The sequence below is a fragment of the Chiloscyllium punctatum genome, chromosome 52 (assembly GCF_047496795.1).
Source record: "Chiloscyllium punctatum isolate Juve2018m chromosome 52, sChiPun1.3, whole genome shotgun sequence".
Classification (NCBI taxonomy): domain Eukaryota; kingdom Metazoa; phylum Chordata; class Chondrichthyes; order Orectolobiformes; family Hemiscylliidae; genus Chiloscyllium; species Chiloscyllium punctatum.
Genome location: NC_092790.1, coordinates 20,631,594 through 20,653,029, shown reverse-complemented (window position 1 = coordinate 20,653,029; position 21,436 = coordinate 20,631,594).

Here is a 21,436-nt window from a genome sequence, read left to right as displayed (position 1 = left end):
TCAGAGGAATAGATAGAGTAGACAGTCAGAAACTTTTTCCCCGGGTACAACAGAGTGTTACAAGGGGACATAAATTTAAGGTGAACGGTGGAAGGTATAGGGGAGATGTCAGGGGTGGGTTCTTCACCCAGAGAGTGGTGGGGGCATGGAATGCGCTGCCCGTGGGAGTGGTAGAGTCAGATTCATTGGCGACCTTTAAGCGGCATTTGGATAGGTACATGGATGGGTGCTTAATCTAGGATAGAAGTTCGGCACAACATCGTGGGCCGAAGGGCCTGTTCTGTGCTGTATTGTTCTATGTTCTATGTTATAGTGCTGGGAACTGTGAGAAACAGTTTTCAAACAAAGAAGACAAAACCCATGTTGTTGATTGGATATTCTGATTTGACGCTATTCATTGAGGATCAGTATCAACATTGTATCAGACGGACGTTTCCTTGGAGGTGAACAAGAAGTATAGGTTATGAATTAACATTTCATCTGATGGTCGATGAAGCCGTGGGAGTTACGGAAGCAAACCTCGGTTACATCTTATTGCGTGTAAAAATCAATGTTCAGAGCAAAAAAAAATCTTTCCTGGAAATACATGAGTGAATGAGATTAATTTTAAAAATCAACATTCTGCTGGCTTTCAACTTTGGATTTTTATTGAATTCAAATTTCACTCCTTCTCATGCTGGTGTTTAGACACATACCAGTACAGTATCATCAAGTCAAGGGTTTGGATTACTTGCTCAGGGACATCACAACTTCTCGGCAGCTGTGTTGTGCCTCTCCTTGTGTGTCTTCATCGACATTTAACGTCACATTGCGGGAATAGAGCTCTGTTCATGGACATCCCTGAATGAGTGCGCACACAGCGTTTCGGATGTCAGCAAAGACCGTCTTTCATTGAGCAACCAGATATCTCTGGTCAGTTGTGCAATATTCTCACACCATTTAACTCGGCAGGAAGGCCCTAATGTCAATAATTTCTATTGAACAAATACCAGTTGAACCAATGGGGCTACTTCATTTTTGTGTTCTTGTATCAGAAATATTAATGAAGCCTATGTGATGTCTATGGGCCTCCGTCGTAAATGCATGTGCGACTTTTTAAAAGCCAAATACAATTTTTCAAAACAATAAACATGAGGTTGTCAGCAACTTCATAAATATGTTTGTTTCAGTTAGAATCCTTGTGTTTGGCATTAACTATATATGTTGGATTATTTCCATGAACTGCGGAGCTCACATTTCTGAAGAAATACATGGAATACCAAAGGGCCTTGTGTCTGCTATTTACTATCCTATGTTTGCAGCGATTGGAGTTCCAGGTAAATCAAAGAAGTTGGGCGCTGTTTGAGTTAACCACGCTTTTACTGACTCACTGCTACATATGTTTGTTTCATTTTAAAGCGACAGCTTATCTGTTAAAAGAAAACCAGCCACGTACTCGTCTTTGAGTTGACATACTTCCTATTTTTACTGTATCAGTTTTTTACTGCTTCAAATGTGTAAGTTTCCAGTTTATTTTTTTTTCTTCTTAGTGTTCCATGTTCTCACTTTAAAAGTGTGACGTCAACTCTTCTGTGCACGGTTTGTTCACAAAACTAAGGTGTTCACATTAATGGTATCAGCTAGTCTTTTCGATCTACATTGAATTCCACAAATTGTATATATGCTTGTGAATTGCCAGAATATCTTTTTTTTAATTGTTTAATTGTTTATTGCCCATTTAGAATGAGGAATTTGTCACAGTGAAGATCCACTGTTAGTTATGTATCAACGGTTGTTTTGAAAGTATCTCCCTATTTGAAATTATTTCATTTATATTTCATTAAATTTAAAGTATAACCTTTTTAAAGCGATATAATCATGTTTCGTGGCAGTGTTTCTGCTGCTAGTCCGTAGATGAGGAAATTACCTTCTACGATTCAGACTTCAAATTCTGCCACCTCCCGTGGTTCAACTCTGCACTGAGTATGTGACTTCTCAAGTCTGCTCCACGAATAATCATGGAGAGTTATCACTCGTGACAACCAACTTTTACAGAAGGCTAACAACCCATTCTTCTTTGTCTGTTTGAATACATTTCCGTGTGAAGAAGTCAAGGTTTCGGGTGAAACCCTTCTTCAGGATGGTTCTGAAGAAAGGTTTCAACCGAACGTCGACTTCTCCACCGTCTGATGCTGTCTGGCCTGCAGTGTTCTTCCAGCCTCCTGCTTGTCTACCTTGCATTGCAACATCTGCAGCTTTTTTTTAACCTCTGAATATATTTTAGAACAGGTTCATTGCCACATGTTCATAAGCTAATCATTTTGCCTTCCGGACAGGGAGCAGGGTGTTTCAGCCCCTTTGCAGAATGCAATGGAAAAGGAATTGGAGTCTTCATTTTTTTAAATAAATACGGTATGTTCACCATTCTTATTAAGTTTCATGTTAACAAACTTCCGGATGGGACCATTCGCCAAAGCAGATTCGCCGCCGAAGATTAGCCACTGCCCTTTGACCACCAATGACGCTTAGCCACCGCCCATTGGCCACTGAAGATGATTCACCAGCAAATAAGTCGTATATTTTGAATATTGGTGGTAGCGTTTTTCCATTTAATTTTAAACAATGAAATTTTAGTTCATTTGATAGTTAAGCACTATTCGTGTAAGATATTCCAAACAATCTCTTCACCATTTCAAACATTTTAGCAAAAAGACTTGATGCGGTTCATCCAATATTGTATATACTTCTACCAAATAAGTAGCGTTCAACGTATGTCGGCGTGTATGTCCGTGTGCTCCGGCTTCCTCCCACAGTCCAAAGATGTGCAGGCCAGGTGAATTGGCCATGCTAAATTGCCCATAGTGTTAGGTAAGGGGTAAATGTAGGTGTAGGGGTATGGGTGGGTTACGCTTCGGCGGGGCGGTGTGGACTTGTTGGGCCGAAGGGCCTGTTTCCACACTGTAAATAATCTAATCTAATCTAATCACCCATGTGTGTATGTTACAGCTAACATGATGGTCATTACGGTTCTGTCCCAAAAAAGATGCGGTCTCTCTCGATGGTACCTGATATCGATGCCAGTATCCGATCTTCTTGTCATTTTTGCCGCCGTGATATTAAACAGGATTTGTGATATTTACTTCCCGGTCAGTTTCCTTTCTATTACACCGTTATGCAGTTTCCGTGCTGTCTTGAACATTGTAGCATTAGGCAGCTCCGCCTGGCTAACAGTGGCTTTCACTTTTGATCGATTTATAGCTATTTGTTGCCAGAAGATGAAAGAGGCGTATTGCACAGAGAAAACGGCGGCATATGTAATTGGAGTGGTTTTCATAGTGTGCTGTTTTATATGTTCTTTCCTGTATCTCATTAATGAGCCTTTGTACATAATTAACAATACACCCTGGTTTTGCAGCGTTAAAATAATATTTTATACGTCATCAGCTCGGGTAGCATATGTCAGGGCTCTTCGTATTTTAACGCCTTGTCTCGCATTCACGCTGATTCTGCTGCTCAATGCTCGGACTGTCAGACACATTCTCGCGGCCAGTAAAGCTCGAAGGAGACTCTGGATCCAGAGCAATGGAGGTAATTGTGACCCTGAGATGGAGAACCGCAGAAAGTCTATTGTTTTACTCTTCGCCATCTCAGGGAACTTCATACTCTTATGGGTTTGGGTTCTCATAACTTTCCTGTACGTCAGGTTTGCTAGAGTCAGTTACTTTTCCGGAAACAATTCCAGCGAATCAAACTTTATTCTGGAAGAAATCGGGATCATGCTTCAGCTCTTGAGTTCTTGTATCAAGCCATTTATTTATACTGGAACTCAGAGTAAATTCAGGGCAGAGTTGAATAGTGCCCTCAAATATCTAAAGAGCCTGACAGTAAACTTCAGAAAACAACAGAATATACTCTCTCCTTAATAGAACTTGCTCATGCATCATCTCAGTGGTCTGATTCTCTACCTTTAGTGCTGTGTGGGGACCTGATACATTAGAGTCATGCGTTTTTTTGTTGATATCCATTGAAATGTAGTATCAGACAACAAATGTCAGTGCCATTAAGCCCACCCGGTCTGTTTTGTGGTTCATTTGTATCAGGTTTGATTTGTTTCTAAAAATATTCAGCCTGTGAAATTCAAGATTGCTTCAAACTCATAAGCAATAAAAACATCTTACATTTCGAAATTCAGTCTGACCATCACAGATATTGCACCATCTCCTGTTACTCAGTAAATTCATGCTATGGTTCGTACGATGGCCCATCTCACACTGTCTCATTCCCCTTTCTCTGCCTTTCCCTGTTTGTTTAACTCTCTCCCTCGCTCCCTGTCTCTCTCTCACAGACTCTCTCTCTCGCTGAATCTCTCCTCTTTCTCTCTCTCTCTCTCTCACGCACACACAGACACACACACATATCTTCTCTCCAGTTTATCGACCTGACGATTGAAAATTATGGTTCTAATTCACATTATATCTGTTTCTCTCAGAAATTTGTCTTACATATCTGATTTACCGTTTCAGACAGAGGACAGTCGATGCCGCATTGTCAACACAAGATAAGGATAGGAAAGCACAGAAGGATATGGGCGAAGTGCAGGGAAATGAGTTAGCGTGGCCGGACATTGTGGACGGCATGGACTAGTTTGAGCCAAAGGGCTTGTCTCTGCTATAGGACTCTGTGACAACAATCAAGTTCAGTTAACAACTGCGATGTAGGACAGGAGTAAATTGCCGTTATGTTTTCAACTACTTCCGTTCGGGTCTGTGAAGCTTACAATGGGAGAAAAACGATCAACTGGAATGGAAGGAAATTGGACCATCCTGTTGTGAATCTGGTAATTTCGGAAAATCTCAGTGTTTGCCCTCTCTCTACCTATCGACTCCTTCTGAGATTAGATTAGATTCCCTACAGTGTGGAATCAGGCCCTTCGGCCCAACAAGTCCACACCGGCCCTCTGAAGAGCAACCCACCCAGACCCATTCCACTACACTCACCCCTGACTAATGCACCTAACACTACGGGCAATTTAGCATGTCCAATTCACCTAACCTGCACATCTTTGGACTGTGGGAGGAAACCGGAGCACCCGAAGGAAACCCACGCAGACACGGGGAGAATGTGGAAACTCCACACAGACAGTTGCCTGAGGCGGGAATTGAGCCCGCGTCTCTGGCGCTGTGAGGCAGCAGTGAAACCAGTGCGGCACCCTGCCGTCCCTACAACAAAAATGAACAAAATCCATTTTAAAAAGTTTTGAATTAATATAATTGTGAACTTAAAATTTAACTGGTTTTGAGAAGATTCATACCTCAGGTTGAGGTTTTGGATGTAGGTTGGCTCGCTGAGCTTGAAGGTTTGTTTTCAGACAGTTCGTCACCATACTAGGTAACATCTTCACTGAGCCTCTGGATGAAGCACTGGTGGTGTAGCCCATTTTCAATTTATACGTCTGAGTTTCCTTGGGTTGGTGCTGTAATTTCCTGTGGAGACATCATTTACTCTGGTGATGTCATTTCCTATTCTTTCTCTCAGTGGGTGGTCAATGGGATCCAAGTCAATGTGTTTGTTGATTGGATATATGAACATCAACTAGCTACAAAACGACATGATCCACTCTCACTCGTATCCTAACATACGAATGAGGAAGGACACCACTTCGACTGGGACAACTCATCCATCCTAGGCCAGGCCAGAGACATGCACGAGAATTCCTAGAAGTATGGCATTCCAAAATGAACTCGATCAACTTTTTGTGTGTGAGCATGTGTCTATGTGAGCACGTGTGTGTGTGTACACATATGTGTGTGTGTGTGCACGCATGTGCGTGTATGTTTGGGTGTGCATGTATGTGTGTGTATATGTGGGAGTGTGCAGGGAATGCTAAAGTATCTGAATTGAGGTTGATCATCTTCTTTCTCTGTCATTCTCTCTCTCTCTCTTCCACATACACACAGAGAGAGAGAGAAAGAATGTTAGCACAATATTTCTTACTGAAAACAGCCGATGCTGGAAATCACAATGGGTCAGGCAGCGTCCATGGAGAGAGAGAGAAAGCTAATGCTTGGAGTCAAGATGACTGTTCATCAGAGCTAGAGATGTGTGGCGGGGTCAGCATTTATGTTATGGTTTGGAAGGGGACACTATGGGGGTATAGAGTCCTATTGGAGAATATACATTCGTAGTTCAGATTAAGTGATTCAAATGTGAAAATGGCTGAACAATGGTATGTTGAAGAGTGTGATGGTAGAGACACACAGCAGTTCAGGCAGCATCTGACGAGCAGGAGAGTCAACGTTTTGAGCATAAGCTCTTCATCAGGAATGGTATGTCTCATTTGACGATGCTGTTCTTGGCATTTTTTTTCCAGAGATGTTTCAAAAGCAGCGATTCCAGGTAAGTCTAGGTTTGAAGGGTTTTAGGGTCAATTTGATTCAAGCTAACAGATACTGTCGCAGGAAAAAGACTTTCAAGATTTTAAATAAGAATACTTGTACAATGAAAGGAGAGTGGTCAGTTCTCCCAGCTCAGTTTAGCTCTGGTTTGGTTTGGTTTTAGCAAGTAGTCATTGTGAAGCTGCTGCATCCAAAAAAACAGGACCATGCTGAACCTCCCTCGGTCTGACATCTCTCCTCGGAGAACCTGTGTTTGATTTTACCATTTGTGCCAAGGGGTATTTATGCAATTTGTTGCAACTATTTGGAACAATATCATTAAGTTGGGAAACCTTGTGTTTCATTCAATAATCTTGTTAATAAATTCTGTTTTGTTTAAAACTACGAGGTTTGATCAGCTCAAACACTCTTGGAGTATCTGCCATACACCTGCTTAAAACATTTAGCTAAGTAAGAGTCTGGGCTACTTTTTCTAATATGTTTAGGAGACCGGACTGGTCCATAACACTCCTGCCAGTCTTGAAAGGACAGAAAATCCTCATTGAAATGGCGGGGTGGGGTGAGGGGGGGTGGGTGGGGGTGGGGAGGCAGCTTGAGGGGGTGGGAGGGGAGAGATGGCATTATAACAGAATGTAACTAGCTAAGAGAACGGGAGGGAATGGGTTCACAATTCAACATTAATTCCAAACCATTGTAAAGTGCTTAGTCTGAAGATTAGACGTTATTCCTTCAGTTTGCACTGTGATTCCCTGGAACACTGCAACATGCCGAGGAAGAACACATGGACATGTGACCTGTGTTAAAATGACTGGCTGCCAAAAATGTTGGGGTCCTGTCTGTGCACACACTGGAGGTGTTCTGTAAAGTGTCCATCTTGTCTATGTTTGGTTTCGCCAATGTGGAGTAGTCCACATTGGGTGCAGCGAGTTCAATACATAATATTGGAGGAGGTGCAGTTGAAATGCTGCTTCACCTGAAAGATTGTTTCGGCCATAGGTTCCTACAGCATGGAGACAAACCCTTCAGTTCAATGTGCTCCATGCTGACCAAGATGTCCAGCCACTCTAACCCCATTTCCCTGCACTAGGCCCGTATCCTTCCAAACCTTTACAATCCATGTAATTGTCCAAATGCCTTCTAAATGTTGTCAATGTACCCGCCTCAACCATTTCCAGAACTTCATACCATCTACTAGCGGGTATTTGGCCCAGATTATTTAATTCATCGGCACATGAATGTAGATAAATTCAAGAGAGGAAATAAACGAACCATTATCCAAGGTGCAGGATTGAGGGCATCACCTATTTGACCATAAAATAATTTTTCCCTGCTTTTTGATCTGATAGCACTGTTCCAATCTGTGATTCTGCGCTGTGAACGCTAGGGGCGGTGACAGTAGGCATTGCTGATGTGTGTGCATGTCTACTGATTCTCACTGTCAGACAAAGCTAACGTCTTTATCTCTCAGTAGTACGCATGAGCTTAAACCTTGGAACACGTGCTGGTGGATTGGAATCTTATCTGTTTTCTCTCAGCTAAAGGCAAGAGACAATTGCAACAAGGCTATCGCTTAATCGTTGGTATTCCATAGATGCTGAGATGTTGCCTCCAGTGCGACATTTCCTCTGTCAGGGATGACGGATGCGCAATGTTGCACGGTGTCCACCACTTTTTTTATATAAAGAAATGTTTCCAGACACGGTTCTGTCTACTGCACACTCCGGAATGAGATACAATTCCAAGAAGAATTGATTTCCATCCATCTTAAACAGCAATAGAGTTTTGTTCGGGTGCATGTTTTCAGTCTTTATTTTGTTGCAATTGCAACACTGCTTTCACACATCTTGAAAAACAAACGCCACTGGCTGCGTAATTAGATGAATAGATAATTAGATAGGAAGTAGTATACAGATTCTTGCAGAGTTTGTCAGAGTGGTTCACGTACTAGGGTGAGAGAGACACTTGGCGATACTGCTAGCTTCAGGACTGTTTCGTTTCTGGGAAGAATTCACACCTTTCCCTTCTTCACACAAGGAGTTATATGCAAGCAGAAGCCCGATTTTCCCTTCCATGAAAACAATGGGTGTAAGTAACTCGGAAAATGATTTATATGTGTCTGAATTCTGACTCAAATTTAGCGGGAAGCATTGTCAGATGGTGCAGAATTTTAGTGTATTACTTGAAAGTTATTTCAATTGAGTTGTCGAATTAGTGCATTAATTTTTCACCAAGGGTGAAGATTTAGCGTTTGTGATTTAATCTTGTTTCTAACTTCTTTAACATCACTGGGTTAATTCTATTTGCAGCATGATGTTCGACAATAAATCCTTTCATTTCATTTTTTTTTCAACGATGGGTAGTTATATGAAAGTAAGAAAGGAAGACATGCACGTTAAACCGGGCTCAGCAGTAACAGTCCGAATGAAATCGTGCAATTTTGATAGATATGTATTCTATTATGAAAAACGATGTTAAAAGTTTATGCATCAAATGTCATATCTATCTATCTACCTATCTATCTACCTTTCTTCATATTTCTACCGTTAGACTCCAGCTTACTTGTAATATATGAGAAATAAGCAAAGTTGCTAACGCTGCTTTTCCAGTCCTAAAGTTAAATTAAAATGGGGTGAAGCTGTCATTTACAGAAACACATATTTGTCAGATTTATTTACTGGAAATACTTTCTTTGATGAAGCTTGATTCAATTGTTGATAATCTTCAAGCCTTCCCTGAGAGAAAGTACAGATGTAGTAGAATCTCATACTTTCGCAATATTGCATGCAATCTGCTCTCCCTCCTATAGAAAGGATATTGTGAAGTTTGAAAGGGTTCAGAAAGGATTTACAAGGATATTGCCAGGATTAGAGGGTTTGAGCCTTAGGAAGAGGCTGAGTAGGCTGGGGCTGTTTGTTCTGAAACGTCAGTGCCTGAGGGGTGATCTTATGGAGGTTATAAGATCATCAGTGGCATGGATATGGTAAATAGACAAAATCTTTTACCCGGGATGGTGGTAGTTTGGGGGGGAAGGATAGTTGATCAAAACTAGAAGGCATAGGTTTAGGGTAAGAGAAGCAAAATTTAAAAGGGACTTAAGGGGCAACTTTTTTCATAAAAAGGATGGTGCAATGTAAAGAATAAGCTGCCAGAGAAAGTGGTGGAGGCTGTTACATTTTCAACATTTAAAAGGCATCTACATGGGAATGTGAATAAGAATGGTGACAGCAATATGGGCCAAGTACGGGCAAAGGGGACTAGGTTGATTTAGGGTATCTGTTGGCAGAGGCAAATTCGACTTCAGGGTCTGTTTCCATGCTGTCTATCTGTATAACACTACAAATACATTTTCATATCCACTGCATTAATCAGAGAATACGTTTTTGAGTCAACAAGTGTATAAATTGTGCATTTCCGAGCAGCATTTCATTGTTGGGGAAGGCAAATACTTGAGTGTATTCCTAAGAGAAAAGCAACCAGATCCATTGCTTTCGCAACAGAGGAATGTAATAACAGGAGTGGGAGATTCACCCCCATCAACCTGCTGTCCCATTGAATACGAAAATGGCTGATCGAGCACTACAATGCATTTTACACACTCCATCCCATAACCTACTTGAAGATTGGTGATGATAAATTTATCAGCATCTACCTTAAACATACACAGTGATGGAGTGACCCGAGGACCCTGCAGGTAGAGAATTCTAAAAGATTACAATCTAATGAGCAAAACAAAATAAACCCTCATCTTTGAAGTCACCCTTACTTTAAAATCCTGCCCAGTTCTCGTCTCCCCCAACCAGCGAATATTCAAACCAAAGGTAACATGCCTCTTTAAGAATTGTGTTACTTTATTTCCAATGATTTCATCGCTCATCCGTGGAATGCCAAGATAATGCAGGCCCAGGTTTGCCCACTGGCTCTTCATCGGATGTTGGCCCCATCCCAGGAGCAAGGCTGGTGAATCTTCATGGCTCTCTCTCTCTACATGGAAATAGCATCTTTCCTGACATAAGGAGACCCAAACTGCACACACACCTGCAGATACAACCTAACCAAAGTCCGATGCATTTGAAACAAAACTAAACTGTTCTGTACTTAAATCCGCTTGTAATAGTGGATTACCGTTCCATTACCCTTCCTACAAGCGTAATCAGATATGCAGCAAGGCATCAGAGATTCTTGTAATAACCGTGCAACTGCAATCTTGGGTGACTTTAAGTGACATAGACATTGACAAAACAAAATGATGGAGTGTTTTCGTGAGTATGTATATGTGTATTTTCAAAATTGATTTGAGGGATGTGGGTGTGACTGGCTGGCCAGTATTTATTGCCTGTTCCCAGTTGCCCTTGAGAAAGTGTTGGTAAGCCACTGTCTTGAAGAGTGAAAAGGGATAGTTCTTTAACCTTGAAGAACCAACTGGACAACAGCCTCATCTGGACGGGATACTTTGCAATGAAACATTAAGTCTTGTTGTTCAAAGATCCTTTGGAGAAGAGTGACCATAATGTGACACCATTCGCCATGAAGATGAAGAGCCACGTAGTTGAACTAGAGGGTAGGATCCCGAATCTAAATAAAGGAATATATAATTTAAGAGGCACATGAATTGGCAAGGATGGATTTTGCAGCCATACTAATGTGGTTGCTGGTGGATAGTGAATGGTTCGTGTTTAAAAATTGTACTCATGCAGACCAACAGGTGATTGTAGTTTCTGTTTGTATGTGGACAAAAGACAGCCGTCTTGCCCAGTAAGAGAGCACATTGGTTGGTATCCAGGATGGTGCCCATCCAGGAAAGTGCACCTAGAGCTGATTTGGAACAGTTAAGTTGCTTTTACTTCCTACCAATTAAGGGTGCAAGTTAGGTTCTGGTCTCTTATGAGAAGCAGCTGATTCATTCCGCACTGACTGTATTAAAAGCCTCGGACTCAAGCTTGACGGTGAAATTGTTTGAGAAACATTGACATTGATTAGCTCAACATTTTCCGACTGGAAAACGACTGCCGGGGTAAAGTCCTAATTAAATATTGGCAAGTGTTTCAGCAAGCTTAGAGGATAGAATCCCCACTGTAAGAATAAAGGCCATTTGGCCCGTCGAGTACACACCGACCTTCTGAAGAGTATCCCATCCAGATCCATGCTGTAACCCTGCATTCCCCAGGGTTAATCCTCGTACAAGGCAATTAGGCTTGGCCATTCAATCTAACCTGTATACCCTTGGACTGTGGGAGGAAATCGGAACATCAGGAGGAAACCCATGGAGCCATGGGGCGAATATGCAAACAGTTGGCTGAGGGTGGAACCAAACCCTGCTCCCTGGTGCTGTGAGTCACTGCTCCAGGCTGCAGGGACGATCAAAGAGGCCAAGAAGCAATTCCATAATTCTGCCAATGCCATTAGTCTTATGCACAAAAAATAGAGGTAGATTTCTGGAGGCTGGAAAGTGAAGGAGTCATCAAACCTGTCCAGTTTGTGGAATGGGAATTAGTTTACCTTCGTGGGATTTTCAGATAACTAACTACTTTTGGCAGCTGGGGATAACTACCCAATCCCTCAAATAGACAAGCAATACTCAAGTCTGGCGGGATGCTGTTCTTCACGAATCAGGACATGAGCTATGCATATCTGCAATTGTAATTGGATAAGGATTCCCAGAAGTATGCTGAAATGAGAGTCCACGGGGGTTTGTATCAATGTAGGAGACTGTTCTCTGGGGTATCATCTGAGACTCCTGCGTGGATCTGTCAGCCAGAGCACCCTAATTGGTCAAAGTTAAGGCTCCCAATCTGGGATATCACCTGGCTCTTTGTTCAGTCACTACAATTTCCTAAAGACACAAAGCATTTGGCATGGAAGTATAGCTCCATACCGTCCATCATCCAGTAGTCTGGCAGAAGGAGCAAAGGAAGGAAGGCTGAAAGAAACATCATCAAAAAGTGTGGTGCTGGAAAAGCAAAGCAGGAGAGTTGAAGCTTAGGGCATATGCCCTTAATGATGAATGACTGAAACATTGACTCCTCTGCTTCTCAGACGCTGCCTGATCTGCTGTGCTTTTCAAGAGCCACGTGTTTTTTTTTACTTTGATCTCCAGCATTTGAAGTCCTCACTTTCTCCTTAAAGAAACAGCTTACAGCTTCACTCGATACTAACCTGTCCCGGTTCATGCTCCGTTATAGGACTATTCCTCACACAACTACAGGGACAGCTCTAATGCTAAGTTGCTAATGGGGAGAAGTCTCCACACCAGGTAAAACCTGATCTCCCCAGACCTAAGAGAGAGGGTGAAACGACATGAGGTACACTCAGTGCTGGACCGAAGGCTCCTCCAAGTTGGAGAGACAGTTTACTTCAATGGACGAAGTTGAGTCTTGAAACCATGGGGATGACTCTACATGGGTAAGAGACCTGACGGCATGAAGTCCGTCCAATGGCATACAAATTTTCGGTAGAAGATGCAATTCTGAACAAACACATGGACCACATGAAAGCTACAATCTCACAAACTGGGCAGGAGCAGAACATACCCCACCACCTCAGACCATCCAGCAAGGCTGTCAGAACCTGTGTGTTCTCCCCCTCTGCTACCCTCGCAGAAACCTCTCAGAATGAGATGGACACGGCACACGTCACAGCCTCAACACCATTACTGACTGAGGAAGATGATGACTTTCTTCCAACACCGCGAGCAAGAGGCAGGCTACGGTCCTGTAAAAGCCACCAGTATTCAAGGCAGAGTTGGAACGACTGGACCTGATGCAAAAACGCCCAAGGATATACTATGGGAAAAAGAACAGATCTGTGTACCAGCACTGAGGGAAAGTGGGATGTAGTGTTTGGAATGAGGTCAGCCAGGCGAACCTCATAGAACCTAAGTTCCCTGATTGGTGCTTCTAACCTTGTCCGATCTGGGAGCCTTGACTGACAGATATAAACAGGGGTGGCAGTGTTTCTGTTCATTGTCGGAACGGGTTCTGAGCCAGATTGGTCAGTGTGATGTACTATATACATGTAAATGAAGGGGGACTTGGTGATGGGAGAGTAGTCTCATGGAGTAATTTCACTATCTTTACGCTATTTATGCACAAGGACATCCAAATCCCTCTGCACTGAATCACTCTGAAGTTTCCCTCCATTAATTTAATAAGTTTCTTTCTATTCTAAGCAGGTGTTGTTAATGCTATTGCACTTTTTTGCCAATATCCATTGAGGATGTTTTTGTCTAATCTCCTGAACAAGGAACTACAGCAGACCTGTTTTCCTGCCTTACCTTCCACTCTTACACCAGATATGAGAAGCAGCCAAGCCTCCAGTCTGTTATGTATCCTGTACATGAGTATCCATCAGTCGGCACTTTCAGTTACCGTTTCGTTCAGACACACAATTTCACTTCAACAATCCCCCTCTCACTCGCTGAGCTCCACTGAACATGACATTTCAGAATGGAAACCTCTTGCCCCAAATAGACCTCTGCTCAAATTGGTTCCACCGCCCGTGCTGTTTTCAGTGGCCCCCAGGGAGCGGGGACTGACTGGAACATTGAGTGGAAACAGTATAAAAAAAACGACGCAGCTGTTCCTTCTGTCACTGTAGTTCCTTTTTCTCTTTCAGAATCAAACAACAAAAACACTTAACTCTCAGAGAGACAGCCAGTCGGGAAATCAGCACATTTCAGGCAGTTGGTTTTGTAAGGATGGAAGGTTGGTGTGAAGCTGCAGCAAGCAATCAGAAAAGCTGGTAGGAATTTCTGGTTCCGTGTGACGGGATTTGAATGTAAGAGTGAGGAAGGTATGCTTCAGGTACCCAGGGGATCAGTGTTTCTGCATCTGCAGAACTATACAGAACTGTTCACCGTAATTAAATTGGATGCAGAAGGTTGGTCACACACAAGAGCTATGATTTCTGTGTTTGTAACCTGGAATGTTAACTCTGTTCTGTCTCTATTCACACAAGCAGACAGACCTATTGAGGTTCTCCAGTACTTTTTGTGTCCACAATCTGTCATGTTAGCTCTTTATTCACAAATGCTACCAGACTTGCTGAGTTTCTCCAGTACTTTCTGTGTTCATAATCTGGAACATTAATTCTGTTCTGTCTCTACTAACAAATGCTGCCAGACCTGCTGAGTTTTTTCTCGCACTGTCTGTGCTTATAACCTGGAACGTTAACTCTCCTTTTCTCTCTCCATAGCTGCTGCCAGACTTGCTGAGTTTTTCCAGCACTTTCTGTTTTTGTTTCAGATCTCCAGCATCCCTCACAGTTTTTGTGTTAATGAATACTTCAATTCCAAGTGTCGCATTCCTGGTGCCGTGTCAGCACTGATTGTCTGACCACTTATAATTGAAAATGCTCTGTGCTGTGCAATAAAATCAGATGGGTCAGTGGCACAGTATAGATTTGGAAAAATCAGATCAATACTTTTTGACTATATGTCCAAAAATAGCTGAATGCAAATTGTTGTTGTCACAATGTTATTTTCTGAATTGCGAGTGAGAGAATGAGCAATATAATAAACAAAAACAGAAGTGAGGGAGAGAAAAAGGGAAAACAGTGTTCAAGTGACAGATTATTAACAAAGAAAGTGCTGGGGAAACTCAACAGGTCTCAGTGTGAACACAGGATAAGGAGGGAGAAGGTAAGACCAGTCAAGGAAAAAGGAGGGAACTTGTGTTTAGAGGTAGAAGATGTGGGTGAGATCCTAAATGAGCATTGGTATTCACCCAGGAAAAGGATATGGAGGATAGTGAGATTTGCATGGCGCATACAAAATATGCTACAGCATGTTGAGATCAAGAAGGAAGTGGGTCTCTTAAAGAGCATTAAGGTGGATAAGTCCGAAGGGCTCTATGGTATCTACCCCAAGGCCCGATGTTATCTACCCAGGTTATTGAGAGAGGCAAGAGAGGGAATTTTCTGGGGCCTTGGCTTCGATCTATGTAGCCGCACTCGCCAATGGAGAGGTCCTGGAAGACTGGCAAGTAGCTAATGTTGTTCCTTTGTTCAAGAAGGAAAATAGGGATAATGCAGGAAACCATAGACTAGTGACTCTCACCTCAGTCGTTGGGAATTCCTCGGGATAGGATTTGTGCACATTTGGAAAAGCATGGCTTTGTGCAGGGCAGCTAATGCCTTACCAACTTGATTGAATTTTACAAGGAGGTGACGAAGGTGATCAATGAGGGTAGAGCTGTGGGTATTATTTTCATAGGTTTTAGTAAAGGAATGGAAGGAAACAGACCAAGAACAAGGCGAAGGGACCAGTTTCGTTTGGTGTTCCGTTTAACACAACATCGAGGGCAATAGGGCCTTTTCCTGTGCTGTACTGTTGTATGTTCTATGTCACTCGTTATAAATATAGAAAGTGCTGGAGAAACTCAGAGCGAAACAGAGTTAACATTTCGAATCCAGTGACCCTTCTTCACAACTTGAAAGGGAGGGGTGAATGGAAAAGATCACTGCTGCTGCAAAGGATAAAGGGACTGTTAATTGTGGTGAAAGCGAAATAGAGATATAAAATGGTGGATATTACGATGAGGGAATAGAGAGTCACTCAGTCTTAGTAGGCTGCACGACGTTTTTGCTTGCACGTTCTCCAGTGATTTCTATTTTAGTCATAGCTGTTGCTGGTTTAACGGTAGAAGGTGCTCTGACAATGCATCGTCGTCGTCATGACAGCTGCAGAGTGTATTCAGCCTCTGTGCTGGCTGTTCAACTCTGATAAAGCTCATTCCAAAGACTGATGTGGTTGTTGTGGTGTTCCCTGTTCATGGAGGGATTGGGTTAGGATGGGGGTGCATATGATCAGCATGAATCGGGGAAGTCTCCTGTATCTCTCTTCCCAACCCCCCCACCCTTCTCTCTCTCTTTCTCTCTCTGGCTCGGAGACGGTGGTCAGACCGAACTAGGCTGCAGTTTCTCTCTGGTTCTGTAAGCAGCAAAGACTTTGGGCAAAAGAACGGGTTCAGGACACCTTCACATTGTGCCTCAATCTGCTTCAAAATTCCCAGTGATCACATCAGAGTCTGATCATGAACAGCTACTTATAGACTGGACTTTTAGAGTCCTCCAGAGCGGACTCGTCCCAACTCGTCCATCCCAACTAAATTTCCCAAACTGAATCCATTTGGCCCATAGCGGTTTCTCTCTCTCTCTACACAGATGCTGCCAAACCTGCTGAGCTTCTACAATACTCCCTGTGTTTATAAAGTGGAATATTAACTCTGTCTCTTTGTCTCCCTCCCAATAGATGCTGTCAGATCTGCTGTGTTTCCCCAGCGATTTTTGTTCTTCTTTTCTAACGTGAACAGTACTCTCCCGAACCCCGTGCTAGGAAGGACAGATTGGCCTCGGAGGGAGTACAACGTGAGTTAGCAAGAGTGGAACCTGGACTTTAGGGGTTAAATTGCGCGGAGAGATTGCACAAATGAAGCCTGTTTTCCCCAGAATTTGGACAATTAGGTGGTGGTCTGATCGAAGATATTGACAGGAAAAGACAGGGTGGAAGAAGAGAAGCTATTTCCACTGGTTGGGGATTCCAGAAAGGGTGAGGGCATTGTCTGAGGATTAGGACCGGACCGTTCAAGAGAGATGTTCGGAAGAACATCCACCCACAAAGCGTGGGAGAGGTATGGAACTCTCTTCCACAAACTGCAGTGGATGCTGAATCAGTTGGTGGTTTTCAGTCCGAGATGGATCCATGTTTGTTCAGCAACGTTATGAAGAAGATAGTGGCCAAAGTCAGGTATTTGGAGTTAGGTTGCAGATCAATTATTGACTGGTGGAATAGGCTCGATGGGCTAAATGGCCTACTGCTGTTCCTGTTATTATGAACCAGGCCAGACCCCTCAAAACATTTCAAGAGAGTAGCCAAGACCCGAACGTTGCTAGCTGTTTTAAGCAGGTGTCACGTGGAATTTCCAGCAGTATTGTTTATTTTAAACAAACCCACTTTGTTTAAAACAAATGACAAGATTACTGAATGAAACACAACCAAAACATGAACAGAATACAGAATAACCTAACCCACCCGAAAACCCAACTGATTATCGCAACTTAATGATACTGTGCCAACACTTGCAGCTATCCCCACGAACACCCCTTGGCACAAAAGTTACAAACAAACACAGGGCCTTACAGGAGAGAAGTCATAGAGAGAGAGTCGCAGTCCTGACCTGCTTCTTTGGGACCAGCATCTTTTTTGCTACATTTCTGCTAAAACCCAAACCAAACCAGAGGAGAGATGAACTGGGAGATCCGGACACTCACCTTTGACTGTACAAGTATGTTTTAAGTTTGAAAATCCTCTGCCTGTGACAGTATCTGTTAGCTATTATCAAATTGGTCCTAAAACCCTTCAAAACACAGACTTTTCGAAACCTGTGTTTTTTATAACCCCTCGGATATAAAAACCAACTAAGGACAGCATAACTTTAAGTATGTACGTTAGCTCGCGGAGCTGGAAGGTTTGTTTTCAATAGTTTTGTCACCATGACGAGGTAACATCCTCAGTGTGAGTCCCTGGTAAAGAGCTGGTGGCATGTCCCGCATCTCTCTTTATAGGTTTTGCTTTCTTAAGGTATTGATGTCGTTTCCAGTTCTTTTTTTTCCAAGGAAAGGTAGATGGGATCTATTTCGATGTGTTTAGTGATGGAGTGCCATGCCTCTTGGAATTCACAGCATAACCTTGCTGAAGGAGCAGCTTTGTCCCACTGTGCGTAGAACTAATCATGTGCGAGCAGCGTATGGAGAGAGCAGCCACTTTTGCTGTTTCTAAATGCATCGTCTTCTGTTACAGGTAAATGTGAGAGAGAGAATGCATAGATGTAGCGAGCATCAGGTCACACTGAGTTGGAAACTGCTGTGCTAGAAAACCGCGTTGAAAATGACGCTGACCTCCGTGCTTCTGATCCTCTGTAAGTGTGTGTTACTAATGGACCTTAACCATGACAAACCTGCGCGGTGCCCCGGTCACGTGAGATTGAATTCTACAGTCGATAACCCTAAACTTCCTTCTCAGATCTAATAACTGTGGCCAACATTAAAAAAAAATCAAACTTGGCTAAATTCGGGAATGAAACAAGTTGGCAACATGAACGATAACGTTTTGGGAAAGAGAGAGAAGAAAAATCGTTTCATCGTATCCTTTGTTCCCGCTTCGGACAATATTATTTGATCTTCTCGGAAAGAATACAAGTTACACGCATAGAGTCATAGAGATGTACAGCACAGAAAGAGACCCTTCGGTCCAAATTGTCCACGCCACACGTGCAATCGACCTAAAAATGTTAAGTCATGGGCGGATCAGTAGAATTTCAGAATCCAGCAAAGGGAAGGGCAATCAGCAACAATATAGAGGTGAGATATATCACTGAGCAGTGAATGGGTATGTCAAAACCTTTCATCCAAATTAGGAGATTAACGAGGATGTTGCTTTGGGGACTGGAGAATTTCAAAGATGTAGGGAACTTCAAGAGACTGTGGTTGTTGATGTATAAAATGATGAAGTTGCCTAGATAGAATAGACATGAGGTAAATGTCCCCCTTGATGGAGGGATTAATGACATGGATGAGACAGATGGAAACAAATGCCTGGAGGTTTAGAAGGGGATGTGAGGGTAAACATTTTCACCCAGAGTGTGGTAGGGAATCTGGAAGTCCTTGCCTGTAAAGGGTGGAGAGGCAGAAACTCTCTTTACATTGTCGAAGCATTTAGATGTCAATTTGAGATACCAAGGCTCGGGGCCAAATGGTGTTTAAATGGAATTCGAGAATTGCGAGGTGTTTGTTTTAGACTGGCACAGACTCGATGAGCTGATAAGCTTTTTTTCTGTGCTGTAGACCTCTCTGGCTCTGAATTTAGATTGCAGATGATTCTTGCTCTCTTGTGAAGTAATTTTAGATGCAGAGATGCTTCATTGTAACAGTAGCCTTTCGTCGCTGAGCTAGAAGTCTCAGTGTGATCATTGGTGAGACTTGGCTGACTTTCGGGGTTTCTAAGAATCACACAGAGGCAAGAAACGCGCAATCATGTGACTTTATTCCTTTTGCAATCATCTTCGCAAACGTACTTTATTTTACAAGAAATTTAAATTTCCAGAGACCCTGAATTGTGTAAAAAATTGCAAATGAAGTGGGAAACTAAGCAGACAGAAAGCAGGAAGAGAAAACGAGGGTATAAATAAAAGTCAGAAGATACAAATCAACATTTGCAATTCGAATGCGACAAGGATGAAGAAACCAATGGGTGCTCATACAGTTGATATAAATTCATATTTCTGTGTCCACTTCAATGGGAGTGAACATTTAACAGTTACTATTGAGTTACAGACAGGACTGGTGTTGTTTCTCTGCTGCTTCTCCACTTAAATTGCTTTGACATTGTCTGTGCTTTGTCGTTTCCAGGGCACTTACAGAAATAATTACATTTGCATTTCAATTCCCTTATGTTTTCCAGTGAATCTTGCTCTCTGTCAGATCACCCAAGGTAAGGGAACTGCAAGTTTTTTTTTGGATAATCATTTGGAAATCTGAAGTCGTGCTGTGCACATCTTTTCAGTGACCTTTTAAATATGAACCAATTGTGATTTAATCCCTGTTTTTCTGTCCAGAGTTAGGGATATCCTCTGTACAGCCAGACACTGGAATCATGTTCAACTCTTATACCGCGTGGATGTACCAATAGATAAAAAGAGGGCCAATGACTTAGTCACATTGGACAGAGTCTATTCAGTAAATCTGCATCAAAGTTTAACTCCACCACAACCTTTCAAATGAGCATGAGATTTAGAACAGGTTGTTTGGGAAACATAAGTTTCCATTCAATTTAGAAGGGAGAACAGAACAGAGTACTACTTAAATGGAGAAAAAATGCACAAAGCTGCAGCATAAAGGGACTTGGGGGTGGGGAAGCTCTGTATGAAACACAGAAAACTAGCACACAGTGGGGAGGGAAATTTGGCTATTATTACTAAAGAGTAGGGAAGTCTTTCTGCAAACGTACATGTTGCTGGGGAGACCACACCTTGAGCACTGAGAACTTTTACTGCCTCATTTAAGGAAGTGCACCATTTTCATTGGAGGCAATTTAGAGAAGGTTCACTAGGATGATCTCTGGGAAGGAGAGATTGTCTTTTTGAGCAATGTCTAAACAGGTTAGGGCTCTACTCACTGACGTTTAAAGAATGAGGTGATCTCATTGAAACCTATAGAGCTTGGCAGGGTCAATGCTGAGAGGATGTTCCCCCCTCATGGGACTGTCAAGGAAAAGAGAAGTCTCAGAGTAAAGGGGCAATAATTGAAGACTGAGATCAGGAGGAATATCCTCTCTCACAGGTGTGGAAGTCTTTGGAAATTCTTGCCACAGGCAACTGCTTTGAGTTGTACAGTCCTTGTGTATATTTAAGGATGACATAGATTCTTGATTAGTTGGCGGGGCGGGGTGGAGGGAGGGGAAGGGAATCAACGATTATAGGGTTCAGGCAATAAACTGTATGTGAGGGAGGTCAGATCAGCCACGATCCAATTGGATTTCAGAGCAGTATCAAGGGTCTGAATGGCCTAATCCTATTCTTCTGCTCTTCAGGTCTTAAATACGACTAGGAAGGCAGTTTCAATGATGGACAAACTGATGGATAAGATAAGCGAGAGAGTAAAGTGAGCGTTTTAATGAAATTGATACATTCGTTTCCTTTTAAAAAGGTTTGGGAAGCTAAAGATTAAAGGCACATTACAAATTTGCCAGCAAAATTCAAGATAATGACACTGGCAGTTAATGGCAGTAAGCATCGAAACAATATATTTGTAAACAACAATATGCCAAATGTACAATTCTGTCTCTTTTTGACAGGAATCAGCATTAAATGGTGCCTCGTACAGATCAGAACTAGCTGTGATAACTGTTATGATAAATATAAATGGACATTAACTTCAGTTCTGCTCCTCAGTTCCATAATAGGTGGTCGGACGTGTGGAAAGGTAACAAAACAAGGAGGAAAGTGAGGGAGGAAAACAGAAGGATACGGGCAGGCGAAATGGGCAGGCACATGGAACGTGAAATTTAATTC